Genomic DNA, 23,139 nt, shown 5'->3' on the forward strand with positions numbered 1-23,139 from the left:
GAACACGTACATGTACCAGACAATGTGATATGAAGATGTTGTTTGTTTACCTTAACCAGAGAATTACACTGCTTGCAGTCGACATTTGGGCGAGTAGTATAGTGCAAAATAGACGAGCTAAAGGTGTGGCTACTTCTAGAGAGGTAAAATTGTTTGCTTAGATTCAGCCTAGTGACCAAGTATTTTGATCCATGTGACCAAAATTCTAACTGAAAATAATTATTGTCAAGCTGAACATTATTACCAAGTTTCATTAATATTTAGTCATTTAAGTGGTTTCTACAGTTGTCAAGTTATTTTGCGAAGGTTTGACATGGTGACCTAGTTTTTGGAAGCATTTTACCCAGATTCTGACTAAGCAGCTATATTGTCATGATGAACATTGTTGCAAAGTTTCATCAAAATTCAGACGTTTAAGTAGCTTCTAGAGTTGTTATATTGTCTTGCCCTGTTGACCTAGTTTTTGGACAAAGGTGACAATGACTTTATCAAATCTAGATAATTATTAACATTCCGATTTCATATGGAGTCATGAATGAGGCCTCATGAGTTGTTACAAGGCTTTTCTAAGATTTGACCATGTTTATAGTTTTTTGGACGTATATGACCTAGTTTCAAACTCCGCCTAGATATTGTCAAGGCAAACATTCTGACAAAGCGTCATTAAGATTGAGTCATACATGTAGTATAATGACAAGAAGAAGGGTTTTTAAAACCTTTGACCCAGTGACCTACTTTTTTAATGCACATGACCTAGATTCCATAGTATCCTAAATATTGAGTTATACATGTGATTCTAGCTTGTCTGTCAAAGTTTTGTGTTAACTTGAGCGATAAAAAGCTATAAGTTATCAATAAAAGACGGACATCGGATAGTCAGGTGTGCATATAAAACACAACAACAAAACAATGCAGAACATGCATACTTTTGCAATTTTAATGTTTTTTATTCACAATAATCCATGACAATCAAATTGACTAGACAGCAATTAGTTATAAGGAATACAAGTGTAACAAGACAAAATTCAGATTTAAATGTACTAAAAACAAACACACATACAATATACCAGACTTTCTTAGGGAGCTGCAGGTGAACACTTAACTGAATGTTCTAATGACAAGGAGCCAAGATACATTTACTTTAAGTCACTCAATGACCTAAGAATTAAACTCTTTGAAAACTTGATCCAGATTCTGACTTGGCATATTCATTATCAAGATACTGTAAAGATACAAGTTTTGATACAATTTCTTTCATATTGCGATATAAATGATGCCTCTAGAGGAGTAACAACGTTTTTATCGGACTTGACCTATTTTTTGTATTTATGTGACATGGATTCAACCTCAGCTTAGATATTATTAAGATAAAACATTTTCACCAAATCATTGAGTCATTAATGTGGCCTTAAGACTAGAAACAAGTTTTTTCTCAGATTAAATCTTAATCTGGTGACAATGTTTTTAGATGCATGTGACCCAGGTTCGATCTCTGACTAGATATTGTTAAGATAAACATTCTGATCACTTTCCATCCAGGTTGAGAAATACATATGATTCTTGAGAGGTTAGAGATCTAACATTTGATCTGGTGACCTTTTTTGATTCACATGATAACGATTTGAATTATTTCAAGGTATGGTAAAAAAATAATGTCAAAGTTTCATAAACATTAAGCGGTCAGGAGCTAAAAATTGATGACAGACATAAGATGCCCACAATAGCTCACATTGGGTACTTTGTGATCAGGTGAGAAAATAAAAGACAGCAACAAAACTATACCGTACTGGAATACCTTTGCATTCTAAATGACTTTTATTCAAAATTTCCCGCGACAATCAAACTGACAAAACAACTTTCATTAGGAATAAAAATGTTGCTTGAAATATTTCATATTTAAACTAACACAACATACAATATACAAGTCTTTTAGAGTGAGAGTTTGTTTTCAAAGAGCCGTATAAAAATCATACACATTTATACAGTCAATATGCTATCATACACACATATACAGTCAATATGATATCATACACACATACAGTCAATATGATATCATACACACATACAGTCAATATGCTATCATACACACATACAGTCAATTTGCTAGCAAACACACATACAGTCAATATGATATCATACACACATATACGGTCAATATGATATCATAAACACATACAGTCAATATGCTTTCATACACACATACAGTCAATATCCTATCATACACACATACATTCAATATGCTATCAAACACACATAGTATATATACAGTCAATATGCTATCATACACACATACAGTCAATATGCTATCATACACACATACAGTCAATATGCTATCATACACACATATACAGTCAATATGATATCACAACAGCTCTTAAACACCATAATGAATGTTCTTGTGACAAAAGGCAAATATCAATTTAACAAACATTACAGACATGTACTTAAAGTCACGGTCAAACACCTCAGATGTATCGTCTTTTAATTTGTGAACCAGATTCTGACTAAGCATATTGTCATGATGAACCTTCTTACCTAGTTCATCAATATTGAGTCATTTATGTGGCTTCTAGATTTGTAACATTATTTTGTTAAGATTTGATATAGTGACCTTGTTTTATTATGATAAACGTCACCCTGGTTTGAACTGAAACTATATACTGTCAAGATAAACATTCTGATCAAATTCTTTTATATTAAGAAATAATTAAGACCTCCATAGTGGCAACACGTTTTTTTAATGATTTGATATGGTGACCTAGTTTTTGGATGCACACGACCGACATTCAGTCTCAGCCAAGATATTGAAAAGATAAACATTATGACCACGTTTTATAAAGATTGAATTAAACTTTTAAAGATTGATTCTACAGTGGAAACGAATTTAGTAGTTTTTTTTAAAGATTTGAACTGAAGACCTTGTTTTTGGATTCACATTAACAAGATTTGAACGCATTGTAGAAATGTGCCTTCTTGAGCGTAAATGCACTACAAGTTGACAACAAACAAATAGATGACAAAAGACAACAATAGCTCACAATGAGCTCAGGTAAATTAATAAAACACAATAACATAACAGTACAGGCATACATTCGCAATATGAATTAATTCAGAATTTTATGTCACAATCAAATGACAACAAACAACAATCAGTTGTAAGGAATGCAAATGTTACGCTACCAATTTCAGATTTTACATGTAAACAAAACAAATACAACTTTACACAACAAACAATTTTTTAGATTTCAAATTTACACAAAACTTACAAAACATCCAATATTCAAGTCATTCTTAGTGAGAGTTAATATCAAGAAAATCATTGTAAACGATATACAGTCAATATGCTACCACAGCTCTAGTTGAACACTGAAATAAATGTTCTCATGACTTGAAGCAAAGATCCATTCAATGTCATCCTAGCACACAGTTACCTTATGTCACGGACGTAATAATTTAACATCTTTGAATTCTTGACATTTTGCATTAAAAATATATTTGATTGCAATTGTTATTTTGTCTCTTGTTCACGCTGAGCCATTGAAATGTTAAGAGTTGGCGTTAAAATGCCAGAGAATGTGATTCCATTGAAACCATGTTCTAAGTCAAAACTTGTCCATGACCCAGTTCTAAATCCAAAAGGTATGCTTGAGATGCAAGACGGATTAATTACCTCAGCAATTTTACCACTGGCTGTTAGTGACAGTCATTGACCCAACGTTTTATATCCCAGTTCTATTTGACGCATTATAACCCACAATTCTATTCAACATTTTATACCTCACAGTTCTATTTAACCTTTTATATCACACAGTTCTATTTAACCTTTTATATCCAAGTTCTATTTAAACTTTTATATCCCACAGTTCTATTTGACCTTTTATATCCCACAGTTCTATATAACCTTTTTATATCCCACAGTTCTATTTAACTTTTTATTTCCCAGTTATATTTAACCTTTTATATCCCATAGTTCTATTTGACGTGTTATATGCCACAGGTCTTTTTTACCTTTTATATCCCACAGTTCTATTCAACCTTTTATATCCCTTGGTTTTATTTTACCTTTTATACCCTACAGTTCTATTTGACGTTTTATATCCCATAGTTCTATTTAACCTTTTATATCCCACAGTTCTATTTGACCTTTTATATCCCACAGTTATATTCAATCTTTTATATCCCACAGTTCTATTTAATTATTTATTTCCAATTTACATTTAATATCCCAGGGTCATATTTGAGATTATTTATCCCGTAGCTCTATTTGATTTTTTATTTCCCTGGTTTCTATTAAACTTTATATCAGCGGGTTCTAGTTGACCTTATACATCCCATACCTCTATTTCATGTTTTTCATCCCATAGTTCTTTTTCATGTTGTATACCCCATAGCTCTATTTCAAGTATTATATTCAATAATTGTATTTCAAGTTTTATATTCATAAGTTCTATTTCACATGTTATATCCCATAGTTATGTTTGCTGTTTTATATCCCATAGCTTTATTTCACATGTTATATCCAATAGGTTTATTTGACAATATATATCCAATAGCTCTATTCGACCTTTTATATCCAATAGCGCTATTTCATGTTTTATATCCCATATTTTTATTTGACGTTTCATATCCCATACTTCTGTTTGATGTTATATACCTAATAGATCTATTTCAAGTTTTATAACCCATAGCTCTATTTCACATTTATATCCCAAAGCTTTAGTTCACGTTAAATATCAGATAGTTTTATTTCATGTTTTATATCCGATGGTTCTATTTCACATTTTGTACCCAATAGTACTATTTCACGTGTAATATCCCATTGCTCTAGTTGATGTTTTGTACACCATAGCTCTATTTTACGCTTTATATCTGATAGTTTTATTTCATGTTTTATACCCGATAGTGTTATTTCACATTTTACATCCAATAGTTCTATTTCATGTTTTATATCCCATCGCTCTATTTGATGTTTTATTCATCATAGCTCTATTTTACGTTATATATCCAATAGCTCTATTTCACGTTTTATATCCCATAGTTCCATTTGACCTTCTATATTCCATAGCTCTCTATTTCACGCTTTATACCCCATAGCTCTATTTGATTTTTAATATCCCATAGTTCTATTTGACCTTTCATATCCTAAGTTCTACTTCACGTTTTTTATCCCATAGCTATATTTCACGTTTTATATCCCATAGCTCGATTTGACGATGTATATCCAATAATTCCATTTCACGTTTTATATCCAATAGTTATATTTCCATTTTATATCCCATATTCTATTTGACGTTTCATATCCTATAGTTCTATTTCAGGTTTTACATCCAATAGCTCTATTTGACGTTGTATATCCTATACATGTAGTTCTTTTTCAGGTTTTATATCCAAAAGATCAATTACCATTTTATATCCCAAAGTTCACGTTGTATATCCAATAGTTCTATTTAAGGTTTTATATCGAATAGTTCTATTTGACATTTTATACCCCATAGCTCAAGGTGGTACCACAATTCTATTTGGGAAAGTGCTTATCGAAATGCAACTTTAGATTGCCTTTACGGTTAAATCTTTTCCCGCACACCTCGCATTCAAATGGTTTTTCTCCAGTATGGGTGAGAAGATGACGTTCAAAGTCACTGTTTTTCTTGAAGCCTAGACCACACTGCTGGCAGACAAATCGGTCTTGAAAACTATCCGAGTGTGAAAGCATATGTTTATTCAATGAGCGCTTGTGCCTGAGGATTTTTCCGCACAACTCACATGGGAATATCTAAAAACAAGAATATCCAAGAAATATTGATTAATTAATAAATTTAATCCTTTACCCCTTAGATACGTATTTGTACACCTTTGTAGTCCCTTAGAAAGTTAAATTTAATTGAAGAACTTTCTTACTAGATTCAAATTTTAAAAGCTTCATTTCTAACCCTGAGATACTGATGAGCAGCAAACAGTATAAAATCTTAACAAACTGCAAGTTACTCGCAGGCTATTCTGAATTTATGTTGGTTGCAAAAGCCATTTTTACTTTGCTTCTTATGAGGGAAAGGTTTAATAATGTATAAACTATTCAATTAAAAAAAAGATTTCACAATCTTAAGATAAGATTGTGCTTAAGATAACTTAATAAAACATAGAACATAGTGGCAAGAGAAACTAAATGTATTTGTGTATCATTACACTTGTTCTGATGCTTAAATAAAATAACACCCCATAGAAGTAAGGTAGATGTATAATCACATTGACATTGTTAAAAAAACGCAAACTAGTGCAGTAAAGTGCTTTAAAACATGCAAACATGATGGGATCAACAGTACAACTTTCGATTCCATTTTTTTTTTGCTTTCAATGAAAGCCTTAACAACTTGCCAAGGCTTTTTGATTTGGATGTCTTATCTTCACTAACTAATATTAAACTGATATGAAGGCAACAATTCGAATAGTATTCCCTATATTGCACAGCTGAAATGGATCCTAATTCTGTCAGACATTTATTAACTCACTACACAATGAAAGTCTAAATTTTCACACCTTATACAAGTTTATTGTAACAAAACTTGTGTGTATAACTTAGAAACAAATGCAATAATTTAATAGGAAAACTCACGGCTTGGCTGTCAGCAATGTCCAGGGGGCTAAATTCGCTCAAGGCTATGCTATCAGAAACATCTGAAGTGGCTAGTTCACCGTCTGTAGACGGGCCTGCAGGTTTAGACTTTAAGAAGAATAGTTCACCTTCGTCCAACTGGCCGTCCTCTCTTTCCCCAGTTCCCAACCATTTAGATACATCTGAAAACAGGAACAGGTTGTTGACATTGAATCGGAATTCAAATTCTTTCAAAATCCTAGAGCCAATACAACGTTTCTATATTAACAGCTAAAATATTTGTGTCTACAAAGCCAATATAAACAGCTAAAAGATATTTAAAAAATTACTAATCAAATGCGCTGAAAGTATAAACATGATAAAAGTATGCATAACATGTACACAACATTGTTAGTGACCTAGTTTTTAGAGGCACTAAGTCCAGTTTAAAACTGGACCTATATATTGTCAAGGCAATTTTTCAGACCATGTTCCATCAGAATTGAGTAAAAAATGAAGTCTCTCAAATGGTCAAAAGGTTTTTCTATGATTTGACCTGGTGACCTAGTTTTTGGATTCACCAGGCTAAGATTTAAAAATCATTATAGATATTGTCAAGAAAAATATTCTGACCAAGTCTCATAAAGATTGTATGCAAAATGTGGTGTCTGGAGAGGTAACGCTTAAAAGTTGAGGATGCACGACGGACGAGGCGGGGCAAAGAAATGCCGCAATAGCTCACCATGGGCCCAGGTGAGCTTCTGAAACACAACAAAAAATAATGCAATACAGGCATATCTTAGCAATTTGAATGACTTTTATTCACAAATATCCCTGGGAATGATATTGACAACACAGCAATCAGTTGTAAGAAACACAACTGTTAAGCAAACAATATAGATTCAATTTCATCATAGCACACATTAACTTTAAGTCACTATGAATTACCTCAGAATATAACATATTTTAATTCTTATCAAGATGCACTAGACAATTTGACTTAAGTGTAAACAGTCTTGTATTCACAGACCCAAATATTAAACTATTAAGAGTTTGCATTGTAACCAAATGTTTAATAAAAACCATATGTCTAAGATCAATTTGATTTCTGACACAAAAGATAACCATCGTAAAAATGTAACAAGAGCACCGCCTTGCGGGTGCAGACCGCTCATCTATTTTTCTTTTTAAAGGTGAAGGGACCTATCTCAATTTCAATCACAAAGGAAGGAGGGGTGGAGTGGTGTGGGGTTTGGTAATTTATTAAATTTTCTTTTAAAAATGCAAAAAAATGCAATTTTTTGGGGGGGAGGGGGGGGGGGGATTCTTGGGTGGGATGGTTGGACAGTATTTAAAAAAATACAAAAAAAAAATCATCATAAATAAGGAAGTTATGGCAATTTTAGCAAAATTTAATAATTTGACCTCGAGAGTCAAGGTCATTCAAAGGTCAAGACAAAAATCAACTTGCCAGGTACAGTACCCTCATGAAAGCATGAAAGTATTTGAAGTTTGAAGGCAATCTACTTTAGCAGTAAAGTGGATCTAAACACAAAATTTAACTAGATATTCAAAGTTACTAAGTCAAAAAATGGCCATTATTTCGTAAAAATGACAACCAGAGTTATGTAACTTTTCCTTTACTGTCCCCTTATGATAGTTTGCGAGTGTTACAAGTATGAAAGCAATATCTATGATACTTTAGGGGTAAAGTGGACCAAACACAAAACACCAAAGTGATGAAAATAGCTCATATTTTTTTTTAACAAAATAGATGAGCTAAAAAAAAGACAGTAACAGTCAGTGACCCAGTTTTAAATCCCAGATGTCAGCTTGAGATGCATGACAGATTATTGTTACCACTGACTCTTAGACACTGTAATCGACCCAACACTTAACATCCCATGATTCTAAGACATATATCCCATATTTATAATTTCAGGTGCACAAGAGAATGCGTTTTCAGATTGCTTTTGCGGTTAAATTTCTTTCCACACACATCGCATGTGAAAGGTTTCTCTCCAGTGTGTATCAGAGTGTGCCGCACGAGGTCATTGTGAATCTTGAAGCCTCTACCGCAGTACTGGCAGGTGTATCTGTACCCCAGGGGAATCGGACCTGCAGTTATAAAATTAAGAAAAACATTAAATTTCTTTCCACACACATCGCATGTGAAAGGTTAATCTCCAGTGTGTATCAGAGTATGACGCATGAGGTCATTGTGAATCTTGAAGCCTCTACAGCAGTACTGGCAGGCGTATCTGTTCTCCAGGGGAATCGGACCTGCAGTTATAAACATGACGAAAAATATTACATTTTGAAATGGTATAGACTTCATTATTAACATAAATGTTACTTCTAAATGAATAGCATTTGCATGCACATTTAAAAACACAAAACAAAGCAAGACAATCAGGCAGTCTTCTAGCTGGCTGACAATAAAATACGTGTGATGTCTATTATTGACCCACTTTTCGACGCTTTCTTTTCTTTTCATACACTAAACTTTGTTCATGATCATGTCATAAAATAAATTATAATATACCAGTATTTATGCTAGTTTTTAATTTTGTTGAAATCCGTTCCAGTATAGGATCTAAAACAGTATTCATTGTAACAGCATTTAATGAAAAGTTAAAGTCTTCTAGATAAAAGGTCAAAACAAAAAGCAAGTTGGGTCAAATTTCTTTTTATTTCTTGTTATTTGGATCGGAACAATATAGGCACAAAACGGAACATATACACAAAAGATATGTTCACAGTCTGAAAAATAAATTGTATGATACTTAAACCATAAATTCAACAAGAGCTTGTCACAGTAGTGCCAAATCCCCGCCGAAATGTGTTTGCTTGTATGACGACATTTGTTTTAGAGAGTAGAATAATATTTGTAAAAACAAATAAAGGGAGATAATTCATTATGCTCGGGACAAAAATTTACTTTTAAATTAAATAAAGGGAAATAATTCAAACACTTAGGTAGATAGAGTTATGCTTCTTAGTCACTGCACTTCTCCTACTTGCCATCTGTTTAAGTTTCAAGTTTCAAGTAAATCCCTTCAGTAGATTTAGAGTTATGCTCCTGATAAAAATTTACTTTTTAGTTATATAAAAGGGGAGATAATTCAAAAACTAAGGTAGATAAAGTTGTGGTTCTTGGTCACTGCACTTCTTCTAGTTGCCATCTGTTTATATTTCAAGTTTCAAGTAAATCCCTTCAGTAGATTTAGAGTTATGGTCCGGACAGAAATTTACTTTAAATTATCTAAAATGGGAGATAATTCACAAACTAAGGCAGATAGTTATGGTTCTCAGTCACTGCACTTTTCCTACTTTCCATCTGTTTATATTTCAAGTTTCAAATAAATCCCTTCAGTAGATTTAGAGTTATGCTCCGGACAAAAATTTACTTTAAAATTATATAAAAGGGGAGATAATTAAAAAACTAAGGTAGATAGAGTTGTGGTTCTTGGTCACTGCACTTCTCCTAGTTGCCATCTGTTTATATTTCAAGTTTCAAGTAAATCCCTTCAGTAGATTTAGAGTTATTCTCTGGACAAAAATTTACTTTAAAATTATATAAAAGGGGAGATAATTTAAAAAAAACTAAGGTAGATAGAGTTATGGTTCTTGGTCACTGCACTTTTCCTAGTTGCCATCTGTTTATATTTCAAGTTTCAAGTAAATCACTTCAGTAGATTTAGAGTTATTCTCCAGACAAAAATTTACTTCAAAGTAATATAAAAGGGGAGATAATTCAAAAACTAAGGTAGATAGAGTTATGGTTCTTGGTCACTGCACTTCTCCTAGTTGCCATCTGTTTATATTCTAAGTTTTAAGTAAATCCATTGGATAGATTTTGAGTTATGCTCCGGACAAAATTTACTTTAGTTATATAAAAGGGGAGATAATTCAAAAACTAAGGTAGATAGAGTTGTGGTTCTTGATCACTGCTTTTCTCCTAGTTGCCATCTGTTTATATTTTAAGTTTTAAGTAATCCCTTCAGTAGATTTAGTGGTATGCTCCCGACAAAAATTTATTTTAAAATTATATAAAAGGGTAGATAATTCAAAAACTAAGGTAGATAGAGTTGTGGTTCTTGGTCACTACTCTTCTCCTAGTTGCCATCTGTTTATATATCAAGAAAATCCCTTTAGTATATTTAGAGTTATGCTCTGGACAAAAATTTACTTTAAAGTTATATAAAAGGGGAGATAATTCAAAAACTAAGGTAGATTGAGTTATGGTTCTTGGTCACTCCACTTCTCCTAGTTGCCATCTGTTTATATTCTAAGTTTAAAGTAAATCCATTGAATAGATTTGGAGTTATGCTCCTGACAAAGTTTCAGCCGGAGGGACAGACGGACAGAACCAATTACTATATCCCCTCCGAATTTTTTTTCGGCGTGGATAACTACAAACACAATACATTTATTAAGATGATTAGACACTGGTAGGTAACATCAAACATTTACATTTGTGTGTCTGAGTTTGTATTGCAGACCATGCACAAAGTTCGGAAAACAACAGTGCATGTCTAAAATAGTAACTTTTATATTCAACATACTGTGCACAAAAACACATGCTTAACAACCAGAATGTGTCTTTATATTTTGCACTTCAGACATTCTGTTGTTAGCCCTTTACAGCACAGAACCATTGTTTCCCTATGTGTAGTCCCTTAGAAAATGAAATTAAAATAACAACCTTTCTTTCTTGATCAAGTTTAAAAGACTGCTTTTTCCAACAATGGTACTGATGAGCAGCTAACAGCATAAACTTGAAGAGCCTGTTATAGTTTTATGCTGGTTGCAAATAGACATTTCGAGCTTGCTTCTGAGTGATCAAGGGTTAACTATGAGAATAAAAGTGTTTAAAAGCAGCTGAAGTCCCCTTTCTTTCTTTATATCATTGCTTTGACACACAGAACCCAGGAAGTCTATATTAACCCTCTCCGATGAGAAGAACATTTAAAATGGCTATATGATACCAGCATAAAACCAGAACACCCTGTCAGTAACTGCAGTCTGCTCAGGTTTTATGCTGTTTGCTGCTCATCAGTAAACTAGGGTTGGAAATGAAGACTTTTAACCTGTAATCAGGTAAGAAATGTCATTAATTATTATTTAAATTTCTTAGGGACTACAAACATGATTGTCTGTGTGGTAAAGGGTTTTCTATGAGAATAATATTTTTTTTAACTGGTGAAGTCCCATTTGCCACTTCAAATAATTGCATTTTCACAAAGTTCTCTACTGAGAGTAAAACAACTTTTCAGAACTGCTGATATTGAAGATGATTGTCACAGCCTCTCTGATCTATTCTTTAGGATGCACAATTGCTTGCCCTTTAAGCATTCTCTTACTAAATGTCCATACCAATCCAACTATGCTTTAGGATGCACAATTGTGTGACTTTTAAGCATTTTCTTTCCATAAAGGTTCCTTCCAATCTAAGAGTACACATTAAGATGCACGATAGAATGTGTCTTTAGTGTACTCTCCCTGTTGAAACTCTTGCCACAAACAGCGCAGGAGAACGGCCTTTCTCCAGTATGGATCCTCATGTGACGCTTCAGGTCGTTATGAATCTTGAATCCACGAGCGCAGATCTGACAAATGAATCTGTACTGGGCACTTGGACCTGCAGTTAACACATGAGTATATATTAGTATTATTAAATAAAAACATGTATCCAGTGTTGAGGCAATAATGACTATGTTATTTTGAAAGATGGAATAACTTCATTATTCATACATGTATCATAAGTGTTCACATTCTGAAGCTCCATTCACAGAATACTTTTGACACAACAGTTTCTTGTCTACGCGATTTTGAAAGATAAAATAACTTCTTGATGTAAACATGTTTCATAAGTGAGCATATTCTATTTTTGCATTCCTTGTTTCTAACCACTTCAGAACATTTACATAAAACTAAAAGCATTTCTTTCAATAACAAGAGATGTGTTTTTCAGAAACACAATGCCCCCTAATGCGCCGCTTTAAAGCCATATATTTGACCTTTCACCACTCATATTGTGCAGCTCCATGAGATACACATGCATGCCAAAAATCAAGTTGCTATCTTCAATATTGCAAAAGTTATGACCAAGGTTGAAGTTTTGGGACAGACACACACAATGACGGGACAGACACACACAATGACAGACAGGCCAAAAACATATACCCCCGATCATTCGATCTGGGGCATAAAAACTATAACAAGGGACAAAATTGTCACAAAACCAGGTTTTCATTGTGAAAAAAAAATCTGATAAAGGGAGAAAACTCAAACTGAACTTTTGAAATGACCAAAAAAAATTAACCCCCTTTGTAAGTTTTTTTTTTTGTTTAAATCTATTTTTAGTCGTGGCGACCTTGACATTGGAGATATTGACGTGATTCTTTCGTGGGACACACCGTCCCATGATGGTGAACAAATGTGCCAAATGATTTTAAAATCTCACAATGAATGACATAGTTATGGCCAGGACAAGCTCATTTATGGCCATTTTTGACCTTTGAACTCAAAGTGTGACCTTGACCTTGGAGATATCGACGTAATTATTTCGCGCGACACACCGTCCAATGATGGTGAACAAATGTGCCAAATGATTTTAAAATCTGACGATGAACGACATAGTTATGGCTCAGACAAGCTCATTTATGGCCATTTTTGACCTTTGAACTCAAAGTGTGACCTTGACCTTGGAGATATCGACGTAATTATTTCGCGCGACACACCGTCCAATGATGGTGAACAAATGTGCCAAATGATTTTAAAATCTGACAATGAACGACATAGTTATGGCCCGGACAAGCTTATTCCGCCAGCCAGCCAGCCAGCCCGCCAGCCAGCCAGCCAGCCAGCCCGCCCGCATTCGCCAATCTAATAACCAGTTTTTTCCTTCGGAAAACCTGGTTAATTAACTCTAATTACAATAGGTATCCTTATAAGACATTGCAGTATTTTCATAGACAGGAGCATTAGAGATAAAATAAAGCCTTAGCATAAAGGCAGGTTGAATTGTTTCCTATTTATCATAAATAATCCGATATTCCATTTTTCATGGGTTCAGAGATATAACAGTATTTTGATAATGTTCCACTTTTTCTGGAATCCAGCAAGTGAATATATTCATTGTCATGGTATTTTAAATTATTTCAAGATGTAAGGTCAGATTGAATAAAGCAAGACCGATGTTGACATATTTATTTCTTATTAAAGTAATGCGGTATGCTGAAAGATATGAGAAATATATGGTATGAACTTCTTTTGAATTTTAAACCCTACATTCATTAACAAAAATAAGAACATTAGAAATATTAAGACACAGCTTAACCCTTTGCATGCTGGGAAATTTGTCGTCTGCTTAAATGTCGTCTGCTGAATTTCTAAAATAAGCATTTTCTTCGATTTTTTTCAAAGAATACTATCAGAATAGCAAACAGTTTGGATCCTGATGAGACGCCACGTTCTGTGGCGTCTCATCTGGATCCAAACTGTTTGCAAAGGCCTTTAAAATTCGGTTCCCGCACTGAAAGGGTTAATAATATTGCCAAGTATCATATCTATATCATGTCTGAGTTGGTAGATACATGTAGAGCAATAAAGGATACGTCAAATATTGGAAATAAATGTCAGGATTGCTTAAAACTACATTCAACCTAATGTGCAGACTACCACCAATTAATTAAACTACATGTAGCATTTATATGTTGCATTGTTGACACCAGTTACACACATGATGATAATATGTGAAGAAATGTGGAAAAAAAATCATCAATAAAGCAAACCAATGTCACATGAAGAAACTTGATATGTGAAAAAAAAACCTGAAGGAAAATCATCCATTTCACATCTTAAAATTTGTATTGAGAGGAACAATCAAGTGTGTCTTCAGATTCCACACATGATGATATGTGAAAAAACATGGGAACAAATCAACAATAAAGCAAACCAATTCACATGTGGAAACATTAAGATATGTGAAAAAAACACACACTTATTAAAGAAATCACCCTTTTCACATCTTTATGATTAAATAAGATGCTGTGTTCAATTAACGCAGACACCCTTGGTAGAAGCATTCACGTACAGAAATCTAAGGCCTCTGGCTACCTATAGCGGCTACCTAGCTGCAACCTAGCGGCTACTCAGCCACTACCTGTGGCAGCTGAGTGCCTGCTAGTTAGAATTTCGTATGCAAATTAGTTTTCAAGCTACTTAGTAGCGGCTATGTAGCAGCTACCTTTTCTAGCTACCTTTCGGCTACCTGTTTCGGCTACCTTTTCTGGCTAACTAGTAGCGGCTACCTTTTCTGGCTACCTTCCTGCTATCCTGTGGCTACTTTTTTGTCTATAAATAGAACTACCTAGAGTACATGGTAACAATAATAGCAACTAGGGTAATTCAAAATTGTAAACAGATAATTTACAAATTTTTCAAATTATACAAATTAAATTATCCAAGTTTCACTTTCCTAAATTTAAACAAGAGCACCGCATAGCGGATGCCAACGCTCAGCTGTGGGTGCAGATTTAAATAAATGAAAGCTTGTCAGAAGAAAAGGAAGAAAGGTAAGTGGGGAGAAAAACGCATCTCAGAGACTATGCATCTGTAGATATGTGTAAGTAAAACTGATCAACGTGCTTCTACATATAACGTTTCAAAGTTGTAGGTGGAAGCACTTTGATTGTAAAGCCTTTTAAAGTTTTATATTAGAGGTCACAGTGACCTTGACCTTTGATCTAGTGACCCCAAAAATGGGTGTGGCATGTAGAACTCATTAAGTTGCATCTACATATGAAGTTTCAAAGTTGAAGGTGGAAGCACTTTGATTTTAAAGACTATGATAAACTTTTATATTAGAGGTCACAGTGACCTTGACCTTTGACCTAGTGACCCCAAAATGGACATGGCGTGTAGTACTCATCAAGGTGCAGCTGAAGTAGGTTGAAGTTGTAGGTAAAAGAGCAAATGCTAAGGTTTTAGCACGACATGAACTGCAGACGCCTGACAACGAGCTGGCTATGAAAATACCATGAGTTTTCTCCGAAAACAGCTGAGCTAAAAACACTTAAATTAAGACAACAACAAAACAAAAACAATTCACAACAAGAGCGCCGCATGACGGAGCAATATACGCCCGATTCGTGTGCCATTGGAGATGATACACTGATGATTGATGTATTTGTTTTGGAAATAAGCAAAAAAAAGTGGCGCCGTTGAAAATGCACTAATTGACCCTATGACCTAGTTTTTGACCCGGCATGACCCATATTCGAACTTGGCCTATATATCAACTAGATGCAACTGCTGACCAAGTTTGGTGAAGATCGGATGAATACAATTTGAAATAGAGTCCGGACAAAGTGGCCCCTTTGAAAATGCACTTATTGACCCTATGACCTAGTTTTTGACCCGGCATGACCCATATTCGAACTTGGCCTAGATATCAACTAGATGCAACTGCTGACCAAGTTTGGTGAAGATCGGATGAATACAATTTGAATTAGAGTCCGGACAAAGTGATGCCTTCCGCCCGCCGCCCGCCCGCCGCCCGCCAAGGGGTTTCACATAATACGTCCCGTATTTTATACAGGCGTATAAAAATAAATAACTGGTCTTTTTTGTACAAGAAGTTAAAAAATAAAACATGTCACCAGCCACAGACTGCCAGGCTTAGCAGAGTCCAGTTTTCAAATTGTTTGTTCAAGTCTTCAACACACTCCAATTTTCCTTTCTGGCGCATATTTGAGAATATTGAACACCATGCACTGCCTCCGGGTCCTTTTTGGTATGAGGTATACTGTTAATATGTGCTCTACAGAATAAACAAGAGATGTGTTTGTCAGAAACTACTGCGCTGCTTTGAATTCATTTTTTTTTATATCCCTTTTCAAAATATTACATCCCTTGTGAAAATGATCTGTACCTGCCAAATGATATAAAAAAGAAAATATCTCCCTTTAAAACCTTGTTCCCTTGGATTTTGTTTTTTGACCTTTGACCCTGAAGGACGACCTTGACCTTTCACCACTCAAAATGTGCAGCTCCATGAGATACACATGAATGCCAAATATCAAGTTGCTATCTTTAATATTGCAAAAGTTATGGCCAATGTAAGTTTTTTTTACTAACGCACAGACTGACATACAGACAGATGGACTGACAGTTCAACTGCTATATGCCACCATATCTGGGGCATAAAAAGTCATGAAAAGGTCTATAGTAAATAGTTATTTACATTCAAATTATGATAAAAGTGAATTTATAATCAATATACATTGGGATCTGACAACAGGAAATGGACTGAAAAGTCTAATTTTGATAGGCTTACCCTGCATGATGATTGGTCTGATATTGTTCTGTAGGATAACTATCTGGGGTAAATTAAACAAGACATAAGTCTTAAAATTCAAATAGGCCCCGAAAATTAGATACTTCCCATAAGTGATATACATAATAATGAGCAAATACTGACATAATACTCACTTAATGTACAGTTAGTGCAAGCCCAGTACCTTGAAGACAGAATACACTGCTGTCTGTTTGAAGCTTTTTCCAGCATTTGGTCGTGGATGCCCACTCAAGTTGAATTTTGTCATATGTGGGACATTCACAGGGGTTTTTTTTAGAAAAAGGGGAAGACGCTGGACGCTGGGTAAAAGGGGAAAATCGAGCGCGAAAGAGACATATTTGGGGAAAAAATAAAAACTGTTCATTTCAATGTCTATAACTGACCTACAGACTTCAGGTTTTTTTTAGAAAAAGAGTCATGTCTCTGACCTTTTTGTTCTTACACACATGAACAAGTATGATATTAAAGTCAAAGTCCTAAATAAAGTTGCAGGGGTAGATCTAATAATGGGAAATGTTTTCAACTTGGGCCGGGGAACGATGTCAATATTGTGATTTCAATTTCATGATGAATGGGTTGACGATCTAGATCTGCTACAGTATTGGAAGGGAAAGGTGCAGCAGCTGCCGATTGTCTACTTTCACTTTCACAATAATCCGACAGTATTAATCGATGTTGATTACATGTACCTCCGAATCCTGCTGGGTTTCAACGGTTTTTGATGATTCATTCTTAAAAAATACGTCAACGCAATTAATATTTTCCGAGTCCGAACGTTTTATTTTGTTCGTGTATGAACGCCAATTGTGAGACTTTTTCTGTTTTAACGTTTATATCTTGGCTTTCACATAACCCGGATGAAAATTCGACTGGTTTCCGGTAATTAATTGACGAAACACCCTTCTCGCGCAAGACCGGAATCCAGTAAAATAGTCACATGATTAATACGATTAGTTGCCCGGTTTCCATGACGTAATTTAAGAGCTATATATAGAATCACTGGGATTCCCAGATTTGAGTGTTCGTCGGGAGAGAGAGAGAGATCGTTGTACATGGTACAAATTGGATAAGCGTCGACTTCCCAAAAGAAAAAAAAAATTTCTTGAGGGTAAAATATTATATTTTGGTGAAAAATTATATTTTTGGAGGGGAAATGGTATTTTTAGGGGAAAAATTCTGGTAGGGGAAGACGCCGAATATCGGCGTCACTTTCTTAGTAAAAAAAACCCCTGATTCATCACCCTGAAATCAGTCTGTTTATTACAATAAGTTACAATTTTTTTTATTAATTTATAAGCATCTGCATCGTATATGTTATATTAGCACAGCAGATTACCGGTACTTTTTATTGTAGTATTTGGTTCCTTTGATTTAAAAAAATAAAAAATAACCAGATTTATTCTGCAAGCGAATTATTTCAGTTAGAACATCAATTCTTAAGCAAAATGCAATAAAAATGCAACAATTACAACATGCATACAAATTTCACGCGATGTATACATTACTTGATAGTCCTTGAAAATAATATGATCCAAAACTTTGATATTTGACAGCAAATTATGTCTGATAATTACAAAATTGTGTTAAAGAATTGCAAAACACAATCAGCCGCAATTTTTCTGAAGTGTCAAGGAAATAATTTATGTTTTTCTAACCATGCTGACGCATGAATTGAATTATAACTTTTTATTTTATGCTTTCCAGTGGTTTATAGAGATATATTGGTGAATTAAAACTGATAATTTCACTGTTTCATACAGTGAAAATCATCAGTGAAAATTATCGATAATTTTCACTGTTTACTGTGAAATGATGTCTTTTGTTATGAAAAGACGTCATTATCCCAGCGAACTTCTTTAGCTAAACTCTCTAACAATGTATATAAACTGTGAAAAAAAAAGCATAAAATAAAAAGAAAAATGTTGGATTCGATGGATTATCGATTTTAATTCACAAGTGATCATAGAAAAAATATATTTTCTGTATCAGCATGGTTGACTGACTCTTTGCTCCTGTCGCCACCACCATTAGTTTGTCGTTAAGCCTCTCATGTTTAATACCTCAAGAGGTCTTGTCTCCTTTAATAGCATTTCAAATTCTTTCTTCTCTCTTGCGTCTTAACAAAATAGGTGTGAAATAGAACTGTACTGACACGAACAAAGAAAGTTGTCAGCAGATAACCAGTTATTCATGCGATGCGATGACGTAATACAAAGAGATGTGAAGGTTAATTGCTGAAATACACAACAGCTTGATTTACAAATTTGACAATAAAATGAAAAAGAAACAACATTTGATGGTTTCAACTTTTAACAATATGGTAAAATTCTTATTAATATCTCTAAAATAATTATTATGAATTCTATTCCACAAATATATATACTACTAATGTGAAAATACTGAGCTCAAGCCGGGGATAGAACCCATGACCTCCAGAGTGGTAGTTATACACTTTAACCACGTTGCTACAAAGCTAGCCTAAAAACAAGGCTGATGGAATTGACCTTATTTCACTACACTCCTCCGCCTTTTAATGTTTCAAGGCCCAGACACGCCCGCTACAGCATGTCTTTCCTCGGCATGGCTCTCCCAGAAACCATTAAACAGCTCCGACCCATTTCCCCATTCACAGTTCTTTTTTGCATGATCGCCATTAATGTGAAAATACTGAGCTCAAGCCGAGGATTAAACACACGACATCAAGAGTGGTAGTCAGACACTTTAACCACATCGCTAAAGAGCTAGCCCAACCGCAAGGCTGTTGAAGTGACCTTATATCACTACATTAGTAAATGTGTTTTTAACATATCGAACATGGAAATACTATTCGTTAAAACCAAAAATATAAAGTGGTACGAAACAAATGAGCACGAAACATTTGACAAATTCAACGTAATGCGAAGGCCCTAATCGAAATGCGATAAGATTTCGCTAGAAAACTTCAAACTCAACTAAATTAATGTAAGATTCATCATCAACTTGCACCGTGGGGCTATGAATGACTGCTTTAATAAAGAAAACAAAGAAGTTTCCTCTAAAGGGCATCATGCGAGCGAATACAGTACCAAAAGTTGAACTAACAAAAAGAAAAAAATAGGACAACATGCACACTTAAAAAGCGCAACGGTTGCGATACAAGAACTCTCCCCGGGAGAACTCTACACGTATTTTGCGTTTAAAATACGAATTATATCCGAGCCTTATTTGAAAGGGTTTACGTAGGTTTCGTCACACTGCAGTTTCGTCACACTGAATTTACTGTAGAAAACGGGTAGAGGGTTCGTCACAATGGTAATATATAGGTGTGAATAAAACCGGGAAACTTTTGCACCTTTGATTGACACCTTTCTTCTGTTATCAATCAACATGTTTTTTTTTCTTTTCTGCTAAATTCGATAAATTGAAGTATTTAGTTAGTATACACATGCAATTAAATGACATAATACATTGTTGATTATGATTCACAAAAAACATTTATTCAAATACAACACAATATTACACAATACATTAACATAAAAATCTCCTTAATAAACGGTATAATAATTTACCTTTACACAACAAATTTATTTGCAAGCAATATTACACACAAACATTTTTGCATATAAAACATAAAGATACAATCAAATACAAATCTACTCAATAAACGGTATAATAATATACTTACCTTTACACAACACACATTTATTTGCAAGCAAAATTACAACAAAAATAAATATTTGCATATAAAACATAAAGATTTAATCAAAGAACATATATAAAATCACCCTTTGAAAGCGCATTGTAATGCGCTATGCCATCCTGCTAAGGGCGTGCACAAGTTTAACAGTTGAATGCTGTCTTAAAGGGATCTTTTCACGCTTTGGTAAATTGACAAAATTGAAAAAAGTTGTTTCAGATTCGCAAATTTTCGTTTTAGTTATGATATTTGTGAGGAAACCGTAATACTGAACATTTACCATGGTCTTATATAGCCATTATATGCATCTTTTGACGATTTTAAAACCTAAAAATTATAAAGCGTTGCAACGCGAAACGATTGAATAATTTGGAGAGTTCTGTTTTTGTCGTTAAATTTTGTGAAACTACGAAGATTGCTTATATAGCGTATAAAATACGTCAAGTATGTATACTCGGCGGAATAGCTCAGTAGGCTAGAGCGTTTTTACTTCAGGATTCTGGCAGGACTCCAGGGGTCACAAGTTCGAAACCTCGTCCGGGCAATGTTTTTTTCCTTTATTTAATTTTATTCTTGATTTTTTACTGGAGCTTTTACGATCCAATGTTTACATTTATCGATATAAAGCATTTAATTAATAAGTTGAAAAATGCCAAAATCTGTGAAAAGGCCCCTTTAAGTAAAACGGAAAAAGGCATTAACAAACTAAAAATATCATTAACTTCTTACCTCCAACTTTAGGTTACAATATACTAAAATATTTTGGAGTGCAATGCTATACTCTCTAAAAACATGAACATCATTTATAAGAAGACACAATTCTCTGTAGGGGCACTTGCCATGGCTTTATTTTAGAATGATTCTTTGTGCAAGTGGTAGGGAAAACATTGATGTTTAACAGAAATTCACTCTTTTGCTTGAAGGTTGGAGACTACATGAGACTTTGACAGATGGCGGGAAACCCTTCTCAACTGGTACGAAGCCGGTAAATAGATGGCCATAAAACAGTGACCGCTGATTCGCGTCGAGTTCTTTCTTGCATAACGTATGACCCCCCTTTTTTATTGTTTAAATCATTGCGTCTTGGAATGCTCTTTAAGAAAAGGTATGGTTATGGGGATGTCTATGCGCAAAAGTTTGACTTTATTTTTAGTTAAAGTTATTGCTTTCACATTGAATTTGTGTAGGAAATCTTTTAGTATATTGTCACCTTTAGTAATCACGGTGTTTACCAAAGTCAAAGCCTGGACATTTTACGATCACATTTTGTCTAGTTCCGCTTGTTGACGCAATGGATTACTTTTCAAGGTGATGTGTCACAAAGTGTGAGCTCCTGTGTTTTTGCAAAATACTCAGACAAAGCAGTGATAAACAATGATACTTTTATATGAAAATGTGTGGAATGATGTGAACTATGCAATGGACTAATTTTCATAGAATTTTTTGGTAAAAAAAGTAGCAAAAAGATGAAAAAGCAAAAATCTCCTTTGTTTGAATACTGAGCTAAAAATAAACATTTCGTTTCATTAGAAGTAATATTGGATCAGTTATTGGATAAGCTGGTAGATAATTGGAGATAATAGGAGATAATTGAGGATAAACTGTGTTTACTCAAACAGCAGGGACTTGTGGCTAATTGATTGCACTGTCAGCTTTTACCTGTCACTACTAACGGTACATACAAAATACATACAAAATAAACTCTAAATACATCTGAATATATATCTAAAACACAAATACCAAAACCTAATTAGATTGTCTATGAGTGCTATGAGTGCTAAAGACTCTACAAAATCATCTAAATACCAGCCAGCTGGTAAAATGGCTGCAAAAGGAAGCGAACGGCCTAAACGTAACAATTCAGAGGTAAGCAACGATAGCATCAATGACAGTGCCACCATTAAACTGCAGTTGGACACCATGGAACTGACACTAACAGATCTGCGAGAACAGATGCTTAAAAAAGAGGACATTGAAAAATTAATATCAAGCACAGTAACTAAAATAATGAATGAAATGGAAAAACGAAATGAAGAATTTCTAATGAAAATGAAACAAAATATCCAACTGGAACTTGAAAATAAACTTATTAAAATCACAGAAAATAGCTTGAAGGAAATAACCAAAGAATTTGCTGACCAAATAAAAAGCTTACAATTTGAAAACGAAGCTCTACGAGAAAAACATTGAATTAATAAAAGAACACAAAACAGCAATAGAAAGTATGAACGAACGAATAAATAACAACGCACGGTTAAATGAAGAAAACAGCAAGAGATCCAATCACAATGAACAGTATTCGAGAAAAAACTATATAAAAATTATGGATGTTAAAGAGGACGAATACGAAAACATACCAACTCTCTCGGCAAAAATAACAGCTTTATTTCTACAACAAAATCTTGATATCAAGCCAGAACAGATCGTTGCTATGCATCGAATCCCTACTAAAAAGGGGCAGACAAGACCTGTTCTCATAAAGCTCAGGAATAACGACGATAAAAGCGC

The 23,139-nt window shown here is 34.2% G+C and overlaps 2 long non-coding RNA genes across 4 annotated transcripts; both read right to left on the minus strand.

The window, feature by feature from the left end:
* Window positions 1–923: 923 nt before the first annotated feature.
* Window positions 924–16,222, minus strand: LOC127857739 (uncharacterized). Of its 3 annotated transcripts, none has more exons than XR_008038595.1 (4): window positions 14,857–16,221; window positions 7,223–12,233; window positions 6,611–6,792; window positions 924–5,773 (listed from the first exon to the last, which is right to left on the minus strand). It is a non-coding gene; the product is annotated as an uncharacterized LOC127857739 (long non-coding RNA). The 3 variants fall into 3 exon arrangements; XR_008038596.1 differs by having other exon boundaries at window positions 6,611–7,350; window positions 8,589–12,233; window positions 14,857–16,218; XR_008038594.1 differs by having other exon boundaries at window positions 6,611–12,233; window positions 14,857–16,222.
* A 2,117-nt stretch (window positions 16,223–18,339) lies between these two features.
* Window positions 18,340–20,014, minus strand: LOC127857744 (uncharacterized). Its single transcript, XR_008038600.1, has 2 exons — window positions 19,908–20,014; window positions 18,340–19,189 (listed from the first exon to the last, which is right to left on the minus strand). It is a non-coding gene; the product is annotated as an uncharacterized LOC127857744 (long non-coding RNA).
* Between the last annotated feature and the right edge of the window lie 3,125 nt (window positions 20,015–23,139).

This window comes from Dreissena polymorpha, chromosome 14 (genome assembly GCF_020536995.1).
Source record: "Dreissena polymorpha isolate Duluth1 chromosome 14, UMN_Dpol_1.0, whole genome shotgun sequence".
NCBI classification, from domain to species: Eukaryota; Metazoa; Mollusca; class Bivalvia; order Myida; family Dreissenidae; genus Dreissena; species Dreissena polymorpha.